The sequence below is a fragment of the Megachile rotundata genome, chromosome 2 (genome assembly GCF_050947335.1).
Source record: "Megachile rotundata isolate GNS110a chromosome 2, iyMegRotu1, whole genome shotgun sequence".
Lineage (NCBI taxonomy): Eukaryota > Metazoa > Arthropoda > Insecta > Hymenoptera > Megachilidae > Megachile > Megachile rotundata.
Window position 1 is genome coordinate 21,589,401 of NC_134984.1, and position 21,974 is coordinate 21,611,374.

The 21,974-nt window shown below is 42.3% G+C and overlaps 1 protein-coding gene across 6 annotated transcripts in view; it reads right to left on the reverse strand.

Annotated features, from left to right (window-relative positions):
- The window catches only part of Su(var)3-3 (lysine-specific histone demethylase Su(var)3-3), a 130,264-nt gene that overhangs the window by 76,658 nt on the left and 31,632 nt on the right, over positions 1-21,974 (reverse strand). The gene's annotated exons all lie outside the window — the stretch shown is intronic.

A 21,974-nucleotide genomic window follows, 5' to 3' on the forward strand; every position in this document is an offset into this window, starting at 1 on the left:
GTTGTCGAAAGACCTCATCAAACTCGCGGTCAAACGCGTTAAAAAAGTGTTAAAGAATTTTCTATGGGATCGATAATATTTCTAACGGTAAAAACGCGGTATGCTCGACAGTTAATCGAGGAGACATCGTATATTTACATTTCCCAAGAGGAAACGTGGTTCTCGCGTGATTCCGCGCGCAAAAGCGTGCACACTTCCGGGCGGCTGGTTTTCACGGCGAATTTCACCGGGAAACAATAGCTCTTATGCTAATCGAGTCACGTCTGTTTACATTGTCATCACGTTTCGTTACCGTTACATCAACGGAATAAGTAATGCACCGGCTCATTGTAATAGAAATCAGATAGTTTACCGAAACCGTACGGAGAACTTACCTCCGTCTTTGATCGTTCTCGTAGCGAAAGCAACGACGACATTGTTTGCGCGAGACAGAACACGACGCAACGCAGGGAAACAGAGTCGGTTCGGGTCGTTGCCGTTCGAATGGCGTAATTGATTCGTCGCCGTAATTGCTTCTCAAAGTCTACCAACGGAATAAACAGTAACACTCGCGCGTTGTAATTGAAAGCGCTGTGTCGACTTCGTAATTGTTTTTCCAGCCCGGTAAATTCGTTTCGAACACGTACCGTGTCTAATATTTTTCCCTCGATTACAAAGCTACCCGGTCGATTTTTTTTCGTTGCACAGGAACGCAAACAGAACGGAACAGTTTGTAGCCGTGAAAGTTACACGACAATCGGCGAGGATGCATTTCACGGATTTTACGAGCCAACAATTCGGTCATCCGAACGAACACCGACATCGAGGAAATTCCATTTGCATACTCCTCGAGTAGCCAAGTATTTACATAAAACAGGAAGTTCCGGGCTCTCGGACCGATCGTCATAATCGAATTAAACTAGACGGCAAACTTTCCTACTGCAACTTAATCTCGAAACTACCCTTTCGAATTCGTTCGAGTAGGCTTCCGAAAATGTAGCTGGACCGGAGAAAATGTTAGCGAGACTCGTACTTCACCCAAATTTATATTTATGTACTGGCTCTCTTTTAATTGTTCACACTTTAAGCAAATTTGTAATACACTGTTTTAATATGTTACACTGTTTAATATGTTTAAAATTTCTTAAATGAAATTGTCCATGTGATGTGAAATTAAAATATTTCTTTAAGTAATATTGCTCTTTAGGATCAATTTCAAATTATTTCTCAGACAATAGTTTTATGTAAGAACACTTATATAAATCTTTGGTTACTTGATCCAAATGTATACATTATTTCGATCATTTCCACATGGCTCGATCATTGACATGTTTCTCTATAATAATAAGCAAATATACAAAAATAAGAACAATCAGTGCCTGCCGATAAATTTGCATTTAATTCGATATTAATGATTATGCATTTTAATTCGATTTGTGGCCTTTGAAATTCATCACGGACAGCGAGTAATCTTCGATCGAACGAAGAGCGGATTAGAGATCAACCTAAATGCCAGCGAGCGGAGTCTCAGCGAGGATTTCGATCGCGGAATGTTATTTCGCATTGATATGCAATACGCGATCTATGATTGCGCGTAATCGCCGCCCTCGACGGCCAATTTCATCGACGGCCAATAGAATCCGACGGGTCATTATGAATAACGCAAATATGTGTCACGATAGCGGCGATCGCGATTGCGCGAATTATGGAAGAGGTTACCCCCGCGAACGAGTTCTGCGGTTTTGCTCTCGATGCCGGCAGGAATTTCCATTGTGCACCGTCATTTTCCACCCCGTAATCGTGTAAACGTACAATGTTTCTGACCCAGTTACACCAAGATGGGAGATATCGATGCGTATCGACTCGTCCAACTTTCATTATGCTGAGATTGTTTTACCAGGGTATCTAGTTTCAACATTTTCAAATTATGCAACTGGAAATGGGATTTCGTGATTGCTTCGTGTTTTTCTTAAACGTAATACAAGTTTGATTGTCACGGTATTAAAAGGTCTGTTCGATGCATTAGTATTAACAAATTACTCGGAGGAAATTATTCAAAGTTTGCATGAATGGAACAGGTAAAATGGGTCAAAAGTTGAATAGGTCAGAGCTAGTTAATTTAGGAAATTCATCGTATTTAATCTACTGAAGTATTATACATGTGGACAGCACATATGTGCGGTCAGTAAGCATGTGGATCAAAATTCAGGGGAATTTGAAGTTTCATCTTAGGTTCAATCTTAAGTTCACAAGGTGAGTTGTGGTAAGACGCTGAACAGAAATGTCTTCCAGAGAGACTACTCTTGGATTGCATGTATTTTGATTATAAAATAGCAATCGGTTGCAAGAGCTACACCAGTCAGAAGAGACTCACCCTTTTCGAGGTATCTACATGGACTTATCAATCTGAGCGGTTAAATAGTGAAAACAAGATATTAAAAATGAATCAGTAGCAATTGTTAGAAGTATCACATAGTGGTCTGGGATAAACTGCTTCATCCAGCTTCTTGACAATTAAAATATGAATTGCAAATTCGTCGACTAAATTCGACCAAGAATGATGGAGCGTCTATTTGGATCGTATTGAACCGATTCAATTACTTATCTTATCGGAGCATTATTAAGCGTTTATGGATCGTGTTAGATCGGTCGGCGAAGAAAACGGCGTCGATCGTTTCTCTTCCCTCTCCGGCGTCCCTCGATCCTGTTCTGCCACTTTTGTAATTAACAAGCCCTATACGAACGTATCGCGGGTAAAGCACTCTCTTTCGAGTCGTTTCAGCATCTCGTCTGAAAGCTTCCGAGGCTAGGCCAACCCTCTTCCGATAGAAGCGGGGCTATAATTTAGCGGCGCGGGTAAAAATCCGCGATATCGCGCAACCTGTTGCGACTACCGCGCGAAAGAAACGAGAATTACGCGAGCGGATTGAAACGACCGCGCGATCTAAATGGAGCGGCATGTAGTCGATCGCGGGGATCGATATTCGACGCGTTCGAGGCTGATACGACCGGCAGAAACTGGATTAACGCATTCGTACCTGGTAATTCTAACACGGTATAAGCTTTGCGTTTGCAACAACTCCGAATGTAATTTACCGGTAGCAAATTAAAAATTGTCCTGAAAATTGTTATCAGGAAAATCTTGCAAATTACGAGAGAGAGATTCAAGAGAAATAGGAGATGAAAATTCAAGAGAAATCTCTACTAAATGATGCGGTAATGGACGACGTTCATTTAACCCCTTAACTCGAGGTTTCTTTAGCAACCGCCGTCAGAGCTAATTATTCCTCCAATGTCAAGACAAGTAAGGAAAATTTAACTGTTCGGTGTATTTTTAATTTAGGGACCCTTAATTGGAATTGATATTGAACTTCTAAATCAGTCGTGTTGTGATAATTTTGATGTATCAGAATTTATTGTAACAGAACTGCAACGTGCATCACGAGTGCGTCACGTTATTATAAGGTAAAGAGTTAAATTAACAAATATCAGCAAAAGCTACAGTGATCGAAAAACCGCCGTCAGAGCTAATTATTCCTCCAATGTTAAGACAAGTAAGGAAAATTTAACTGTTCGGTGTATTTTTAATTTAGGGACCCTTAATTGGAATTGATATTGAACTTCTAAATCAGTCGTGTTGTGATAATTTTGATGTATCAGAATTTATTGTAACAGAACTGCAACGTGCATCACGAGTGCGTCACGTTATTATAGGATAAACAGTTAAATTAAGAAATATCAGCAAAAGCTACAGTGATCGAAAGACTCCGTTTCATCAAGATAATTCAGGAGCAAAGTATTATGCTAAAATATATGCAGTACAAAAAGTTGCTCGCACGTGTTTCAAAGCATCCATTTCAAATATTAAGTTCGTAAAGGAGAAACTGTTCGGTGGATTAGTACAGTAATTCAATCGAGTTCCTCTGCCAGCTTTTTCTGTACAATCCGAAACTTTGCCGAAGCTATCTGGAATATTGAAGAGTCACTAACCTACATAGGAAACTAAAGGTCTCGAAAACCTTCAGCAGTGACAGAATCCGAACGGAATGAAGCACTGAAATTTCTGATACGATATTCCTCTTCAAGCTTAGATACGGAAACTTTCGAACTATACATGCCTGATTGAAAATTTCAAGAACAAATCAGTCCGAGTAAATTCTGAGAGCAAATGTTAAAGCCATGAAGACTCGCAACATAACACTGATTAAACAAGGTAGAACCAAAAAAGGGAAAAACTGAGGGGTACATAATAGTAAAGCGAGTGGAAAAAAGAATGCTAAAGAACGAGGGAATGCGAGAAGAGAAAGAACGAGCGCATAAGGATATCCGTGGCTGGGAGCAAAACGTCGTAGAATAAACCATAATGGCGTAGCGTAAAGCTAAAAGATCACGGCGTAGAAAACAATGAATTAGACTCGATAAAACGCGGGCAGAGAAAGGAGGGTGTGGAGTGCAGAAGGTTGTTCCGGGAGCGCATTTCTTTCCTCTTGTTTCAACTTTGGGACTCGAAAATATTACAATTTAACCATTTAGAATATTTTTAGTACCAGAGCTTGAGATACAGGACTTGACATAGGACTATTATTTTTGAACTTTGCATCTCTAGAATATTCATAGATTTTGGGACATTGCAATTTTCGAACCTTGAGACTTCAGAATCAGGAAAATTTGAACCTTCGAAATTTTCTTTTAAAACACTGTAGAATTTATTCTGGGATTTTTAGAGTTTACAGGACTGACACTTTACACTTACAAATTTTTATATTTTCAAAACTGAGGACTGGAATTTTGGAACGTTCAAACTTGAAGACTTTGCAGCTGAAAGGCGGAGGATCTTCAGTATTTGGACTCACATAGGATCTTCACTGTTTAAAATATTGGGCCTACAGACTGTGTAACAACAATTTTTTAAAGTACTCGACAGCTGGGAAACATATGATCTTCACTATCTGGACTCGTGTAGGATCCTCACTGTTTAAAATGTTAGTCGTACTAGAGACTTAGTAACAACGATTTTTTAAAGAACTCCACAACTTTGAAACGTAAGATCTTCACTATCTGGACTCACATAGGATCTTCACTGTTTAAAATATTGGGCCTACAGACTGTGTAACAACAATTTTTTAAAGTACTCGACAGCTGGGAAACATATGATCTTCACTATCTGGACTCGTGTAGGATCCTCACTGTTTAAAATGTTAGTCGTACTGGAGACTTAGTAACAACGATTTTTTAAAGAACTCCACAACTTTGAAACGTAAGATCTTTACTATCTGGACTCACATAGGATCTTCACTGTTTAAAATATTGAGCCTACAGACTGTGTAACAACAATTTTTTAAAGTACTCGACAGCTGTGAAACGTATGATTTTCACTATCTGGACTCATGTAGGATCCTCATTGTTTAAAATGTTAGTCGTATTGGAGATTTAATAACAACATTTTTTTAAAGTACTCGACAGCTGCGAAACGTATGATCTTCACTATCTGGATTCATGTAGGATCCTCATTGTTTAAAATGTTAGTCGTATTGGAGATTTAATAACAACATTTTTTTAAAGTACTCGACAGCTGCGAAACGTATGATCTTCACTATCTGGATTCATGTAGGATCCTCATTGTTTAAAATGTTAGTCGTTCAGGAGACTTAGTAACAACAATTTTTTAAAGAACTCGACAGCTTTGAAATGTATGATCTTCACTATCTAGACTCATGTAGGATTCTCACAGTTTAAAATGAAAGTCCTACAGGAGACTGTAACAAAGATTTTTCAAAGTACTCGACCCACAAAAGCTCCAAAGTCCGGTTTAGCTCTCTAGAAAGCGATATAAAACTGGCTGAGAGAATGCGACCCGCGAGCAGCTCGCATGCCTGCCAACCTTATCCCGCGGATGGTGGCCGATGCTTTATGCAGTATAACGGAATTTCTGTTTGCGCTATCCAGTGCGATGCAACGGCACACGCGACTTGCGCTCGGTTCGTCGTGGCCGAGGCCATGTTAGGAAGAGGCCGATCGCGATTCGTGGCTCAGATTAAGACCAATGAGCGGAAGGCATCGTTAGTCGAAATCGCTGTGCATCGATGCATTCGAGAGATAGGTCTTGCCCCTTTTTGCCGTAGCCCACGGATTCGTGCGGCCTTTTGTATAAGACCGGCTCGATTAGGAACCCTCGGACGCTTAGCGAGGAAACGCTTTAACGTGGAACACCGCTCGTGTTTTGTGCCATAAGTGTTTTAACTTTCATTACGATTCTTGGGGCCTGCGATGATTTTTCTACGGTCCGCGTTTTTACCTCCTCGCCGATTTATTATTCTTACGTCGGGTTTAAATACGGGGTGCACCTTTTCGTGATCGACGGAGAGTACTATTATAACAAAATTTAATAAGAAAATTTCTCTATTAGGCAATCGTCAGAAAATCTGTTAAATTCCTCCTTGCTCTGCTCTTTTCTTTCGGAGCTCAGGTTGTGCTCGTAATTAATACCAGCCGGATAATCGTAGCGCCGTAGCCGGATTAACGTGGCCGTTCTACTCGCGGCGGCCATTCGAGAGTTCCCTTACAAAGGCTGAAAATGATTTCTGCGAGTTATTATGATGTTACGGGTACCGGTGCACCGGTGTCCGCGCCATCGCGACGATGTATATGCAAGAGGGTATTGCGGTGTAACCGACTGTACCCGCTCGCATAATCAGCAAGCCGCAGCGAGTACACGACGACGACGACGACGATGCGGCACGGCGGCCAGTGCAAGGATAGCGCACGTGTGAAATATGCATTCGCTTCGCGAGACAATGCGAGCCGGACACTAAATTCTCAATCGCGATAACTAAACTACGCGGCAACGCTCGCGTACACGCAATCGTACACGCGAATATAAAGTTCACGTGCCAATGTCGCTTGTAATTGAAGATACTAGAACGGTTCCTTCTTCCTCTGCTCTACTTATTTCACGGATAACCGTTCGTTATTCGATACGGCAGGATTTTCCCTGCCAAGCATATTGTACGCCTGCTATCTGTGATTTAATTTTCTGGCAATTACGAACGCGAATTAACGATACTGTGTTGAACATTAAACACGTAGTAGATAAAAGGTAGCACACACAGTGGAGTTTATAAGATATAAGAAATAGAGAGTAACAAAGAGTGAGAATAAGAGTTCACTGTTCATAATCAGTCGTTAAGTCCACAAGTTGTAACTTTTCATGTCCAAAAGTTTGTTAAAAGTTTCCCAACGAGGACCTATAATGAAACGCTCCGAAGTCTTCGTTGAATACAATAAACAAAGAGTTTAGAGAAACGGTAAGTTCGAAGCGATATCAAAGTGAAGAGCGCTGGGACATCAGAAGGATTCAGCAGAAAAGGATCTAGCTGTGACTCGAAAGAAGGTTCGATCGTATAAGACTCGTTTACAGTGCCGCCGACTAAATCGACTTTTAACGAACCGAGATAAATGTTCGATAATTCGATTTATTAAGGAAGCATCGGTCGCGTCGTCGAGGCAAACATTATTACACGGCGAGTCGGGATGTTGACTGACACAATCGAAAGGGCCACTCCGTGAAACGAGTGCTACAAGTCTCGATCGATTACAAGGCATTTTCGCGGAACATTGAATCGGATCCAGCCTCCAGCGAGAGGTCGAAAATACAAGTTGCACGGGACCGGTGACTTTAATCAACTCTTTGCAAGCGCAACTCCTCGAACGAGTCGCGGGGCGTGTCCGACCCGATCCCTCGTTACTTCGTCTCTTTCTAACCTTTTTCCGCTTGTCACTCTTTCCTTCTCTTTCTAGTAGCTGGCCCCCGACGACTTTGCTCATAATAATACCACAGGACCCCGTTGACACGCCTCGTCGCTGCTTAAAGCCGGCCAAAGGAGCAAAGAGGTCGAAGGATCTTTCTCTCATTTTTTTTCTCCCTTTCTTTTCTTCCCTTTTCTTTTTGCGCTCGTCCCACACACGATCGTTAAGCACGCTTATCAGAGAGGTAACGAGCGTTCCCGCGGCCACAGTACGCGTTTTAAATTAATCAGTCGAAATTACGTACCGAATACTCGACCTTACAGAGAAACCTCATTCTTCGCGCGTCAATTATTTATGCGTAATTAACCGACGAAGGGCGAACGCTTCCTCATTGTACACTCCACAGCCTTTATTTGGTTAAGAGAAACCAGGGTCCTCGTCGTTTATTTGCAACTTTAAAAAATATGTGCATCCACTCTCTATTTCTAAATTTTCCCATTTGCAAGTTTTGACCTCACAGAGGAACCTCGTTCTTCGCGCGTCAATTATTTATGCGTAATTAACCGACGAAGGGCAAACACTCCTTTATTGTACCCTCCGTAGCCTTTATTTGGTTAAGAGAAAACATGGTGCACCCCGTCGTTTATTTGCAATTATATATGCATCCATTTCTATATTTCTAAATTCCCCAATTTAGTTTCCAAGTTTTCAAAAGTAAAAGTTTGCAAGTTTCTAAGCACGGAATCTTGATGAATCACGATGTTCAAGTTAAAACGAGTAACGGAGATTCTTAGCCCTGCACCCTCCGTAGAGAAGCAGTACCTCGGCAATGCACGTTCGATTATGTGGCTACAACGTTTCCAACGAACGATAACTCAATCTCGATCGTACGAGAATGACGTTCAAAAGACACACGCGTGCGAGAGGGTCGTAATTGATGGGCGGAACTCGAGGAACTTCGATTTGCTTGGTTGTTACGGCTCGCGAGGATCGAACTTGATGAGCTTCCAAGGGATGTTGTATTATATATTTACGTTAAGTAATCAACCTTGTGTGGACAGACGGAAGGATTTTAATGGGGAAATCGTAGGATTTATGGAAGATGAGAAATACACCGACAACGTGGACGGTGTAATTAACAAATTAATGAGACGAATGTATAGGATACGCGTTTAAGAGCTACGCTTTAATGAATTTGGTAATATTTCACGTGATTTGATAGGACTTTTTAGGGCCTCTGGGCTCGTAAAAAACCATGAAACAACCCGGTTTTCTCGGTCACCAAGGAGTGGCCCCGAATTTACGATCGATAATATATCCGGTCCCTGCTTTCATAAATCGCCTCGCATGAAATAGGGAAACTAAATTGACCCACAAACTTGTAAATGGTGTTGGAATCGGTAAGCAAGTTTTCCTAGAGAACCCTGCGGTTAAACAAGAAAAAAATATTGCAGGAACAATTACTTATAAACATATTTGCACAAAGTTGCAGGTAAACAAACGACGAAAACAGTTTTGGTTTCAATGAAACCTCAGGCAAATACATGGTAAATGCAGACTTTTAAATATTGTTGTAATGAACCTAGTTTTTTAAACATATTTTTGTACATGCTAATGTACGACGAAAAGAGTTTTGGTTTCAATGAAGCCTCGGACAAATACATGGTAAATGCGGACTTTTAAATATTGTTGTAACGAGCCTAGTTTTTTAAACATATTTTTGTACCCTTTCGTACATGCTAATCTAACTTATCGACGTAATACAAAGCGAGCCAACGCAGATGCACATCCAACCTCACAAAGCAGCCACGTGCCAAAAACTGTAATAAATGCACCAAAAAGCAAAAGGCAACTGAAGTTGACAAGGGATACCGCAACATCTGCCAGCGAAACCGCGCGCAGCTGCAAATAATCAAGACGTTAATCTTCATAACGCAGCTCCGATTGTTCCGCGCAAATTCATCGAATTATCCAGAAATTGAGAGAAAATTTCAATGAATGCTTTCGCAATTTCGCGACTCAATCCGAGAGATCCTCGCACGGAAATGAAGAATTAAGTTGTACAGCGATCGAGATAAGTAGAGCTCCGTTCGATGATTAATAAGTGCAGTTACGATCGCAGAATTTATCGAGGAAGCTGGTGATCGAGCCCGAGCACCGTGGCCCGTAATTTCTCTGGCAAGTTCACGGTTCGTAAGGACGCAGGCTCGCTCGTGCTCGCGCGAATATTCGGTCTCGAGCGGTCACGGCCGAGCCGGCCAATTTTCTGACCGGTGCGTGTTCGGTCACGGGAAAAAAGAACGAAAAAGAGAAGAAAACGTTACGAAGAACGCGGGCCCCGTAGAAGTCGCGAGAGAAGCGGACTCGAGAGAGGCGCGAGAGATAACCAGAAACATTAACAGTAAATCGGGACCGCGCGCGATTAAACTGTTACAATTATTACAGATAACGTTTGCAACCGGCTTAATGGCGGGCCGCATTCTTTCCCCCGGTTACAAAGAATCGTGGCGAACTTGGCCAAAAATTACAACTCGTTACCCGGTCGCTTATGCGCCGTATATTTCCGACGATCGGCCCGCGGCGTATCTCTACGACGAAGAATTTTCAATCAGCAATTAAGCGTTCGAGCTATCGTCGCCGGCACATTCTCGCCGCTCCACCGAAAACCGCTTCACCGGCGTATCCGAATCGATGCTTTATCTAGTCGCTTATCGTCCCTCCGATCTCGACTCCCTTCTTCGACCGTTTACGCCATATATGTCATCGGGAATAGAACGCTGAATACCGATCGAGCCGATCCCGCGCAGCCCGGTAGCATCCACGGACGAACGGTTCGACAGAGGAACACTCTGCTTCACGAGTCCGGTTGGCTGGTAGGTAAGGTATTCGTCTTGCATGCTCGCATGCCTGGTTGCCCGGTTGCTTGGCCCCGGGCGGACAACTCGTGGTGGGGACACGGTTAGCGCCCGTGTCCACCTTCCCTCCAACGGACTATGACAAGAAACCTTCGCTGCGACTCGACTTTTCGACCGAACCTTCCTCTTAGAGATCAACTTCGATACCTATACTTCGCACGCCGCGAGATGAGCCTCGATAAGATTAAACGCAGCTGCAACGTTTCTCGCTTTACATATATTCTCGTCAACGACGAACAATTACCCGTATCGGCTCGCAAAAGGAGCAAGATACCTCTATGAAGTTTTAGAGCTCGTCTTATACGAAGTACACCGGTAGGTGTACAGTGTACGAGGTTGATAAGTTGGAGAGAGGGATAAGCCATGCACATTGTTTGGTTATCTCAAATTTATTAGCCTTTTGCGCTCGAGAGGCGCCATTCGATTTAATACAATAATTTAAAAGAAGCATTATTTAACCCCTTGCCGTGCCATTTATTGATGAGGTGCGTCAGTCAAGACTAACCATTCAGGACTATAACATTAAAGGAACAAAGAAAATTAAAATGTTCTAAGTATTTTATATTCAGGGATCCTTGACAACGCAAATTATAGTTGGATCTAAAATTCAAGTTGAAGAGTATTCAAAATTTGAGTAATATTAATCATATTTGAGTTGTGAGTGCGTCACGAGTGAGATTCGTCAAAGCACGGGAAGGGGTTAATTAATAATAGTGCTTACGTGATGTATAAACATAGTGAAATAGGCAATAGTGGAAATTATTAGTAGAGAAATAATAACTTCAAAAGAAGTCACTTAACATTTTAATTAATTAAAGTTGCTGTTTGCAAAAAGTAAAATTATCTTCGAGTACAAAGGGTTAGTATGAACATTCCTACAATCGAAACTGACAAGAGTGCCTTGCAGCTCCGTACAAGATAGTCAAGAACAAATATGACTCCTCTGAAAAAAATATATACGTACTCGAGTAAACTTGTAGTTGCTCAGTAACAATTGCAGTACCATTTTAAAATGTAAAAACTCGTGAGTTTAAAGAAGAAGAGTTTGTTATAATCTCGTTAAGCTGAAACCGTTCCGCATGGTCTGCGTGTAAAGAAAATAGGAAAAGAGAGATCCAGAAGAGAGTAGAAAACAAAGATGAATAGAAGAGCAGAACCACGATGTACTTATGTACATACACGAAAGGAAAGAAAAGGGCAGTGTATCCGGTATTTGAGCCGAAGGTGTTGCGTGCAAGTTAACAAGCTAACGACGCCGTGCGAGTGCGATTTTCTTTCCTATCAACCTCAATCTACTTCTCGCCTTATCTTTCTCCTTCTCTCCGCTTCCCACCCTCGCACAATTCTTCTTCTTTCTCCGTCGTCTCGGCTTCTTCGTTCCCTACGTCCACCTTCGTGACCGCACTTTCTCACCCTCTCCTCGTTCTTTACGTAATTCTCCTACCGCGCTCTTTTGCCTATCCTTTTCAGGGTAAAAAAGCGCTGGAAGCATACCATGGCTGCCGCGTTACGGCGACTGTGCCAGATTAACTCTAACTCGCTAATAAGTTGCATTCTCGGGTTTCTCATAAACGAAGTCTGAATTATTCAGGATCCTCTAACGAGGATAATCGATGTCCGAGCAAACCGAGTTATCGAGAACTAAACGGAACGATGATTTCGCGAAAATCGTCTAGCAAGATGATTACGCGACCATCGACCATGTTATTAACCGATCGTGTTGCCGTGCTGTTCTATTTCGATTAATTATAGAAGTCGATGGAAAACGAACGCAGGCCTACCGGCAACTTCCATCGTAAATTATTATTCTTCTGCCGTGGTTACGACGTGAGTTTCGTCGTCTGGTACACACGAGACCGAGGAAAAACCGCTTCCGCTCGTTGGCTTCGGCTTTTTAAACGCGAAACTATCTGCGTACACGTGTTCGTAATTCGCAATTCTATCCGTGTTCCCTCGGGCTACGAAAGAACAAGACGCTGGAGAGAATCCTACGATATTTGCCGGATGGATTTCAAGCTTAACTCGATATCCTACGAAAATTCATTACGATATCGTTTACCTCGAATTATTGGATCGTTGCGCGGAACTTCATAATCGCTAACGCGGAATGTTCTTATCGATACATGCGCTGAATCATCTTAATTGCTGCAAATCTTAATAATTACTTGGATAGAGTCACGATTACTTTATTAACGTTCCAATTATATTGGCGTTTCACTATAATTGACCATAAGGTTGTTCGCCACGTTGTTTATCGCGTAGTTTATAATGTACAACAATGTGGCAGTCCAGGTTAAACGATGAATGACCTGTCCATTTACATGGTTAGGACTTGATACGAAATAATTGAATAACTTGGAGAGACATGAGGCATTGCATTAATCAAGTATTCAGGGGAGACATGGTTGAAACGTTCCCATAAATAAGAAAGCTTCCAAGAATGCTAAGTTAAAATGATTGCGGACATTTTGCTGATGCTGTTTTTTTTCAGTAGCCTCTTTTAGGAACGAAGATATACGATTCCGACAAGTGGACCTTCCTCTCAAAGGCACTTTCTTAAATTGGATACCATTTCTTACCGCCCTCGCCTTGCTCTGCTTTTTATTTCAGATTAACGTTTGATATCGCGTTTAAGAGAAAACTGAAGGTGCGGTACAAGGACATCAGAAATACGAGTCCCCTAATTCCACCTAACAACCCGGGTATCGATATAATCTCCGAATCCCAAGAGATACTGTTTTACATATCACGGAAATATATAATAAGTTCGAACGAATAAAGTTGGCCGAGTCGTGAGAACGTTTCGTGCAATTACCCGGCCGGGAATAGAGCGTATCTATTAGAAACGAGGTATTGGAACCGCCTAAATCAATCGGAAGCGTTATCCAGGAATACACTTAGCGCGAGAATAAAAATTCGCCGGCCGGTAATTCAAGGCGATAGCCAGACGAGCGTGGAACGGTCGACCTCTGGGGCTAACAACGCTCGCTGCAAACAAATTCACGGCAACCTGTCTTCCTGGATTTCGCCGCGATAAGGTGGCAGCTTGACACGCCGGAGCCGTGCTGAAACAGCGGCTCAACTCGGCCAAGACGAGCGCGTACCGCGGGCTACGACGATGAGCGCCACTGCTCGCCCGCCACGTCCAGGAGAATATGGGCGCCCGATGGTGGGAATACACGTGCACAACGATGCTGCACGAAAATTCATATCCAGCGTGGCAGGCGAGCAAGCGTATAAAGGCGAGCCACGACCGTCGAAATATATTTGCGCATACATTTTTTCCCCATCGCGGTCATACAATCCGAGAGAAGATACGCTCCACCCCGCCACATCCCCACGGGCTGCCTCTCGCTCGTACGCGCCTCCCTTGTCGAGTGAAAAATAACAGCTAAAAAAGCGATCGTTGCAGCTTGAAATAAACGTACGAGCTTTCAAATACATTATCGAGTGAATTCTTGTTTATGGCATTCCAAAAGGTGGGACACCGGCCGGATATCATTTACTCGCGTGGCAGCCGCTGCGGTTACGTTTCGAGAAATACTGGGTGTCTGGTTCAACAGACTTTCATTATCCGCTCATTAGATCATTCGAATATTCCAATCTGGAAATCGATAAATTTTCGAACTTAATTTCGGAGTTATTCAAATTTCATCGCGACTGCATCTTCGACGCGTTAAATTACCGTGGAAGCGTTTTTGGACGTACCGGTTATATCAGAGTCCCGAGTTTACCATTCCCGAGGGCATTAATTTGTCCACTGCATCCACTGTCCGCAGCCTTAAGTCCAACGAAACTATTACACGACATCTGTTCGCAGTGTCTTTCGAACAAACGAACAAAGTTCGTTGAACTCATCAGACACCCTGTATAAACGCTCCGCGGGAGAGAAGCCCCGAAGAAATTTGTACGAAGGCCTGGGTCGAGCAACCGGGAGGGAACACGAGTCGTGAATAATACGCGCGATATTGTTACGAGCAACAAATAAACATATTTGCGAACCGCGACTTCGATATTTCACATTTAACGGGGGATAAGCGAGCGAGAAAGTCGAGCGTTAAGCCGCCGCGTACTTTAACAGGCCGCGGATCGAATGACTCGTGACTAGATCCGCATCTTTAGAGCTCTTAATACGCGTGACGGCCCGGGCTTTTTGCTCTGTGTGCTCCACAATGCCGGTGTCCTCCGTGATACCGTTATACTTTACGGGAAACGATTTCGTTCGAGGCGCCGGACCGGCGAACGACTTCGAAAACGTGGCAAAACGAATATTTATTTTAAGGATAATGATGTTCGAGCGATGGCAGTTGATACTTAGGATCTTCAGATACTTTGATTCCCTGTTACACTACTATTATAGATATAGCACTAGATACCTACAGGGTTCAGATACCTTCAAATACATAACCTAGATCCTTAAATACGTAAGGTCCTTGAACTACATCCCACGTGCCTAAGTCAGCTTCCCAAATTTCTACTTTGCAGAGAAGACGCGAAGGTCACCGTGGAACAGCTTCATCATCGCACTCAAAACTGTTCTTCGACCATATACTGTTACATCTACCGCTTCAGTTATACAATGAAAAGAGTAAATATGACAAAGTGAACGGTATAGTGAACCGTTTGAGCGGTACATCATCAGAGGCCTCAGCTAAAATATTTTACCATATTCGTAGCTGGAATCTGTATATAACTAGAATCCTATTAGTTAATAGACAGAGGGTTAATTTTACGAAAAATTTCAAACAACCACCTTTCGACTGCCTATCACGTCGTTTGAGTTGTTCATTACTTGCCTCGGAGGAGAAACAAGATGCGTAGAAAAGCAACGGAGAAAGAAAACACGGTTCGATCCTACGCGTTTTCTACGCTCGAGGTGGTCCCTCCTCGCGTAATCGCCGCTATAATGCGATAATTAATACATTGGCTACGCGGTAACCGTCTATTTATATTCTAACGAGCATCAACGTCGCCGCTGATAGACGGACGCGTGCTTCTCCACCAACCGACTCGTAATTGTGAGTTACTGTTAATCCTCTAACCTTTCTCTACTTTCCCCCTACGTAAAGAAATAACCTGTCCCGTTGGATGGTGGCAAGATTCATGAACGACGCTTGTCGTCGCTTTCCAACCGAGCACATTGTAGATCGTGGACGAGGTACACTCCGCTGGAAACGTTCGTGTAAAAACAATTTATCTCCATACGCCAACGCCAGAATTCAATTTTCGCGTGGTTCGCGGTCGATCGAGGGCGAAGTCTCACACGCTACTTTCCTAGAACTAGGATGCTAGTTCTAGGAAATCGCACGAGGTCGTGGGTGAAGGACGCGAGGATGTCTCTTCTGGTTCCTTTCACCCACGAAGCCACGCGCTTATCCTTTCTTTCCTGAATTAACCCTTTACGCGTCCAATAAACTGTACTTTAAACCCATATTATTGCTCGGAAGTGTGGGACCACCGACAAGCGAAATTTTTTAACACCCTGATCGCCGTGTCATCCATATTTAGGTGACGTTGATGCTCGAGTTAGTCGCGCGAATTTTACTTACTTTTTGTAAACATTTGATAACTCTTTAATCGACTAACTTAGTCAAAGTTTAGTTACATAGATTGTTTAGTCACCGACTAATTTGGCTAATTTTGTAGAACGAAATATAGCTACGGTAATTTTCCGCTTTATATCGCAGTTAGAGCTGCTAGACAGGTCGTAGCTGCCTGGCAGTAATTTCTTCATTTACCTTATATTAACATTATATTAACCTTCCTGTAATAAGTTATGTAATGGGAAACATCGCTACACGGCACAGCTGGCAGTAAAATGATAGAAGTACAGGCCGATGCAAAAGATATGGACACTTTGAAATTTTTCTCAAATTCTTCGTATCTTTTCTGCATTGAATTTTCAAAGAAAGAATCTATTGCATGAATTTATGACGTGAGTTACAGCAGTTTCAGCATGGAGTAGCGTGGTAATAAAGAGTTGAATATATCACTTAACGAATAGAAGTGAAAGGGAACAGATGTAATTCCGAATGAAATATTGTAAAAGTTAGGTAATAAGATAACAAAAGTTCCCGAAAAGAAAACTTGTATATTGATACTTGAATTTCCGACGATTCGTCTATATTGTTCAGAAGTTGATTATGCAATCACAAATACTCCAAATTATAAATTACAGAAACGAGGTATTACAAACGTAGCCGAGTCAGAGCATAAATTCTGGTTTGACTCCCTGACGCCTCGATTCGTTTGATCATTACATTTTCCGCTGCGGCAGCAATTCTGGTTTGGTCATTTCATGACCTAAGGGGTTTAATAAATTCTCTATTACACATGTATCATGTACTACAATAAATTCTGTCCAAAGCGAATATAAGTAGCAGCTCGAACAAAGTTCGGTCACATATCAAAGTTTAATCTCGTGGATCTTAATTGAAATTTCGACTCGGGTAATAGATGAGATAGGTACTTTCGTTCCACCCTGTATGCAGCGAACTATGCCATAGCGAAGGGGTTAAGAAACCCCAGCCGCTTCAAAAATTGACTTATTTCCATAACGTCGGTACTAAACGAGCTTTCACATAATGTCACCCACGTAAATGGCGCGGTAATCAGGATCCATCCGCCGAAGGATCCGCGGCGAGAGCAAGAAGGAAGGAAACCGAGAGAAGGTCGAGATGAAAAGAAAGGAGAACGAAGGAGAATGTCCCAGGCGCGTCCTATTCGCTTCATATCGGTGTTCATCGGGCGTTTCAGCGGCGTGACACCGTGCCCGGCATGACGTCGGGAACGCGGCGCGTTTAAAAGAGGACGACAGAGAGAGAAAGAGAGAGCTCGCGTAACTGAAAGGCGCGCGCTGAAAACACGCGAAAACGAAGCCACCGACGGACGTTCGAGGATCGACGGCCTTTCAGAGCCATCGCGACTCGCTCGTCCCTTCGATAATAATCGTTATTAGGCGACCACGCGAGCTTTCCAGCCTACGATCGCTTCCATCTTGCCAGCCTCGATCGTTTCACTTTTCTCTCTCCCTTCTTCCCTCGTGCCACCTTTCAACGACTGAATTTCATTTGCCGTGCTACACGCGCTGCTACACGCGTCGATCCACGGAAAATGTCAGTTACCGGCAATCGTTTCGCTAACTTTACACGAGACTCTGACTTCTGGATTCCTTTTCTAACTAATTCAATTACAGTTATTGCAAATCATTATCTTGGTGGGCTCAGATGCTTTCCGGAAGTTCACAAGCTTCTGCAGCCTCAGAAATTATATACTCTCAAACTCCCAAGATTATCGATTACCAAAGTCATAGGGTGTCAATGTTTCAATAATTGCAGCGTCTCAAAGTTCGATCAAGGTCTGACTGAACCGTCATCCTAAACTTCAAAAGTCGTAATCGAGTCTCAAGAGACCCAGAGTCATGGAGTTACAAAATTGAGAACATGATCCTCAAGTCCTAAAGTGCTAATGCTTCAAAATTGCAGCGTCTCAAAGTTCGATCAAGGTCTGACAGAGCCGTCATCCTAAACTTCAAAAGTCATAATCGAGTCTCAAGAGACCCAGAGTCATGGAGTTACAAAATTGAGAACATGATCCTCAAGTCCTAAAGTCCTAATGTTTCAAAATCATAAAGTAACAAAGTGTTGGATGATCAAGTCTTATCTTAACTTAACTGTTTGTACATCACGTAGTCAGGGTTAAGTGTCATACCCCGGTGGAATAAAGATATATGAATTCTCTAGAACCAGTCAGAAAGAAGTTTCTAACCATCTAGCCGGCGTCTAACATTGTTGCATCGCGTTCTTGCACGAAATTGTAAATTAGTCGAGTTAGAATTTTCGTACCCTTCGTCCAAGAAAGTAGTCTTTTCACTCGTATTCCAATAGAAATCTTCTATCTCAAAGAAATCTTCTCAGAAGTAATTATTGTACAATGTTTGTATGAGAAAATGTTTGTACAAAGGGGTTAATTCTGGAGAATACGAAAGAACAGTCGAATGAAGAGAAGAGCGATGGAGAGGGGTTTGGCCAAGAGGGTAGGCAAAGGACGCGAGGAGGCTTCATAACTTATCGGCCACGTCGGCGGAGAGTTTGCTATGCACGCTTTCTTCAGATAACCTTTCAGGCCGACAATTATTGGTAATATCGATACCGCACGCCCGTCGGCCGAACTCACCTTTCCGTGCCTCGAACTCACGATCCGCTTCGAGAGGCTCGAGCTCTCCTTGTAAATTACCCTCCTGCCCCTCTCGTCGTGGCAACAACGTTAGACCCACTCTCTATCTCATCCACCGGTCTCCTCGCCTCTCACCCTTCTAACCTCTCCTCCTCCTCTTCTTCTTTTAAACCCTCCCCCTTGCGGTCGCGTTGTTTACAATGCACCGAGCGAGCCTAATGAATTTCCATTCGTATAAAAGCGTACACACGATGATAATTATGATTTACGTCGGGGCCACGAGCCTGCGCCGGGAATTCAGAGCCGGCGCGAGGATTCCGATAATGTTGCAGCCGGAGAAACGAGATCTGGTGCAGCGGCCGTTCAACATCGAATGCCTGCTCGGATTTATAAGCAGCCATTTCGCCCCCTCTGACTCGTCTCGCCTCGTCGACATGGGAACATTTTCGTGCGGCCGCTTTTATTGAGTTGCAACCGCCGTTAGGGTGCGATTTAATTATTTGATTGCGCGAGGAAAGGGAGAGGCGTTTGCACGGAACACGATCGACGATCGCTCAATGTCTAACGCTTTTCGTTATGGGACCAGATCTTAAAAGCGAAAGTTTCTATGTACTTCGATATCAACTCTGGCAGCGGATTTTGCTGTCCAATTTTTACTTCTTCGAGTTCTCAAATTCATTCAGCAATTTTACCATAGCTCTGCATTATGAACTCTTTTAGGATTTATTTATATAATTGTTACAGATATAACATTGCTCAAATTTCAACCTAAAAATATCTCTAAAGAGGTTAGCCTTGCAGTAACCTTGTCCCATGAAGACCACATTGAAATTTTTAAAGAAATGTTACATTAAAAATGAAGACCACATGGAGTATAAAATTATGTCAAATTTTCGTGAACTTAAAAGGGGAAGAAACTCTGTATAAATCATTGGAATAAACAAACTAGAAATATCTCTAAAGAAGTTAACCTTGCAATAACCTTGTCCCATGAAGACCACATGGAGTATAAAATTATGTCAAATTTTCGTGAACTTAAAAGAGGAAGAAACCACGAATAAATCATTGGAATAAACAAACTAGAAATATCTCTAAAGAGGTTAACCTTGCAATAACCTTGTCCCATGAAGACCACATTGAAATTTTTAAAGAAATGTTACATTAAAAATGAAGACCACATGGAGTATAAAATTATGTCAAATTTTCGTGAACTTAAAAGGGGAAGAAACTCTGTATAAATCATTGGAATAAACAAACTAGAAATATCTCTAAAAAGGTTAATCTTGCAGTAACCTTGTTCCATGAAGACCACATTGAAATTTTTAAAGAAATGTTACATTAAAAATGAAGACCACATGGAGTATAAAATTATGTCAAATTTTCGTGAACTTAAAAAAGGAAGAAACTTAAAAATTAAAAAAGGAAGAAACGACGAATAAATCATTGGAATAAATAAACTAAAAATATCTCTAAAGAAGTTAACCTTGCAATAACCTTGTCCCATGAAGACCACATTGAAATTCTTAAAGAAATATTACATAAGTTAAAAATGAAGACCACGGAGTCTATATATCTAATTTTTGTGAACTTAAAAAGAGAAGAAACTCTGTATAAATCATTGGAATAAACGTTCCAGGACACGGAAAGAGAGCAACTTTCGAAAAGAGTTGAACGACCGACGTTCCAAGAGCGCAGTCTTCGAACCTGTCCATAGAAGATGTACTTTCGAGATAATTATAAGCTTGCGGTTGCATCTCATCGTTTCCGACGTTTTTGAACACGCCCGTGTACTCTGCACGCGCCTACTAGGAGAGCAAACGAGCGCTCGTGAAACGTCGCGTTCGTGATCCGCTCGGATCGAACGTAAAACGATGTAAAAACAAACAGAATGACAGATATCTATGATATTTAAAGAAACGTATCGCGTACGACCGTCAGACCGGAAAATTATTATGATAATGACTGATGGATCTATTCACCGATCGAACAGCAATAAGGAAACGCGGATCGGAATGTCTCGATCGAGGGAACGCTTTCTTCTAGCATCGGTCCGCCATTATGTCGTGCAAATAGCAGACCACGTCGTGCATGTACGATTATTCCTGGCTATCTGCTGGGATACCGAGTGCACGAAAATTTAGGAATTTAAAAATTTAGATTGTTGATGGGAAGTGTGGGAGTTTGAAGGTTTAGAATTTGCACGGTAGAAGTTTGAATTCACGGAAATTTGAATATGTAGAAATTCGGGATTGAGGAATCGGGGAAGCTGGAAATTTGGGAACGTAGAAATTTGAATATGCAGAAAGTAACGTAGGAATTAGGGGATCGTAAGTTTGGGAACGTGGAAATTTTAAAGTGTGGAAATTTGAGATTTCAGAATTTGGGGAGCTGGAAATCTGGGCACGTGGGAAGTTGAACAAGCAGTAATTTGTAATGTAGGAATTAGTGAACTTGGAAAGATAAGAATATAGAAATTTTGAATTAGGATATCTTTGGGAACAGAAATTCGAAACTGAGAAGTAGGAATTCCCAAACTTACAAATCTAAAAATTGGAACTAAGACCACTATGATGAACTCATGAATATTCTTCCCACGGAGAAACAAGTGAAATTAATTAACAAAGTAAGAGAAAGGCTTTAACGACGGTAAATTACCGGGGACGTATAAACTTTGAGACTCCGTATGAGGAAAAACAACGGAATCGGGTAGAGCCTTCAATACGACACAAAAACGTAGCAGCTACCATTTAACGTGTTATTATTATCGATACCTAACGAGTGAAAGAAGACAAGCAAGAGGTTTCCTCCGGTAAAGAAAAAGGAAAGAAAACGAGTTGTTCGCGGAGGTAATTTCGCCGTTTATGAGCGAAATTATCCTCGAATGGATAGCACACACAGAGATCAAATAAAGTCTAGCTACTTTTGTGTGTCGAACTCGTCATGAGCGGCGAGAGAGACTTGAAAAGGCCCCAATTATCTTGCACGCAACGCGTGTGTAGTCGTCGGCACAATTTTCCAGCGGCTTCGAACGGAAAGAGATAAAAAGGAGGAAGAAGAGAAAAGGGAAGAAGGTGATGTGCAAATCGAAATTCAACGAGGATAGTGGCTCGACTCGTAACCGACTCGAAGCGGCCAAGTCGATTACAGGATAATTGGAGG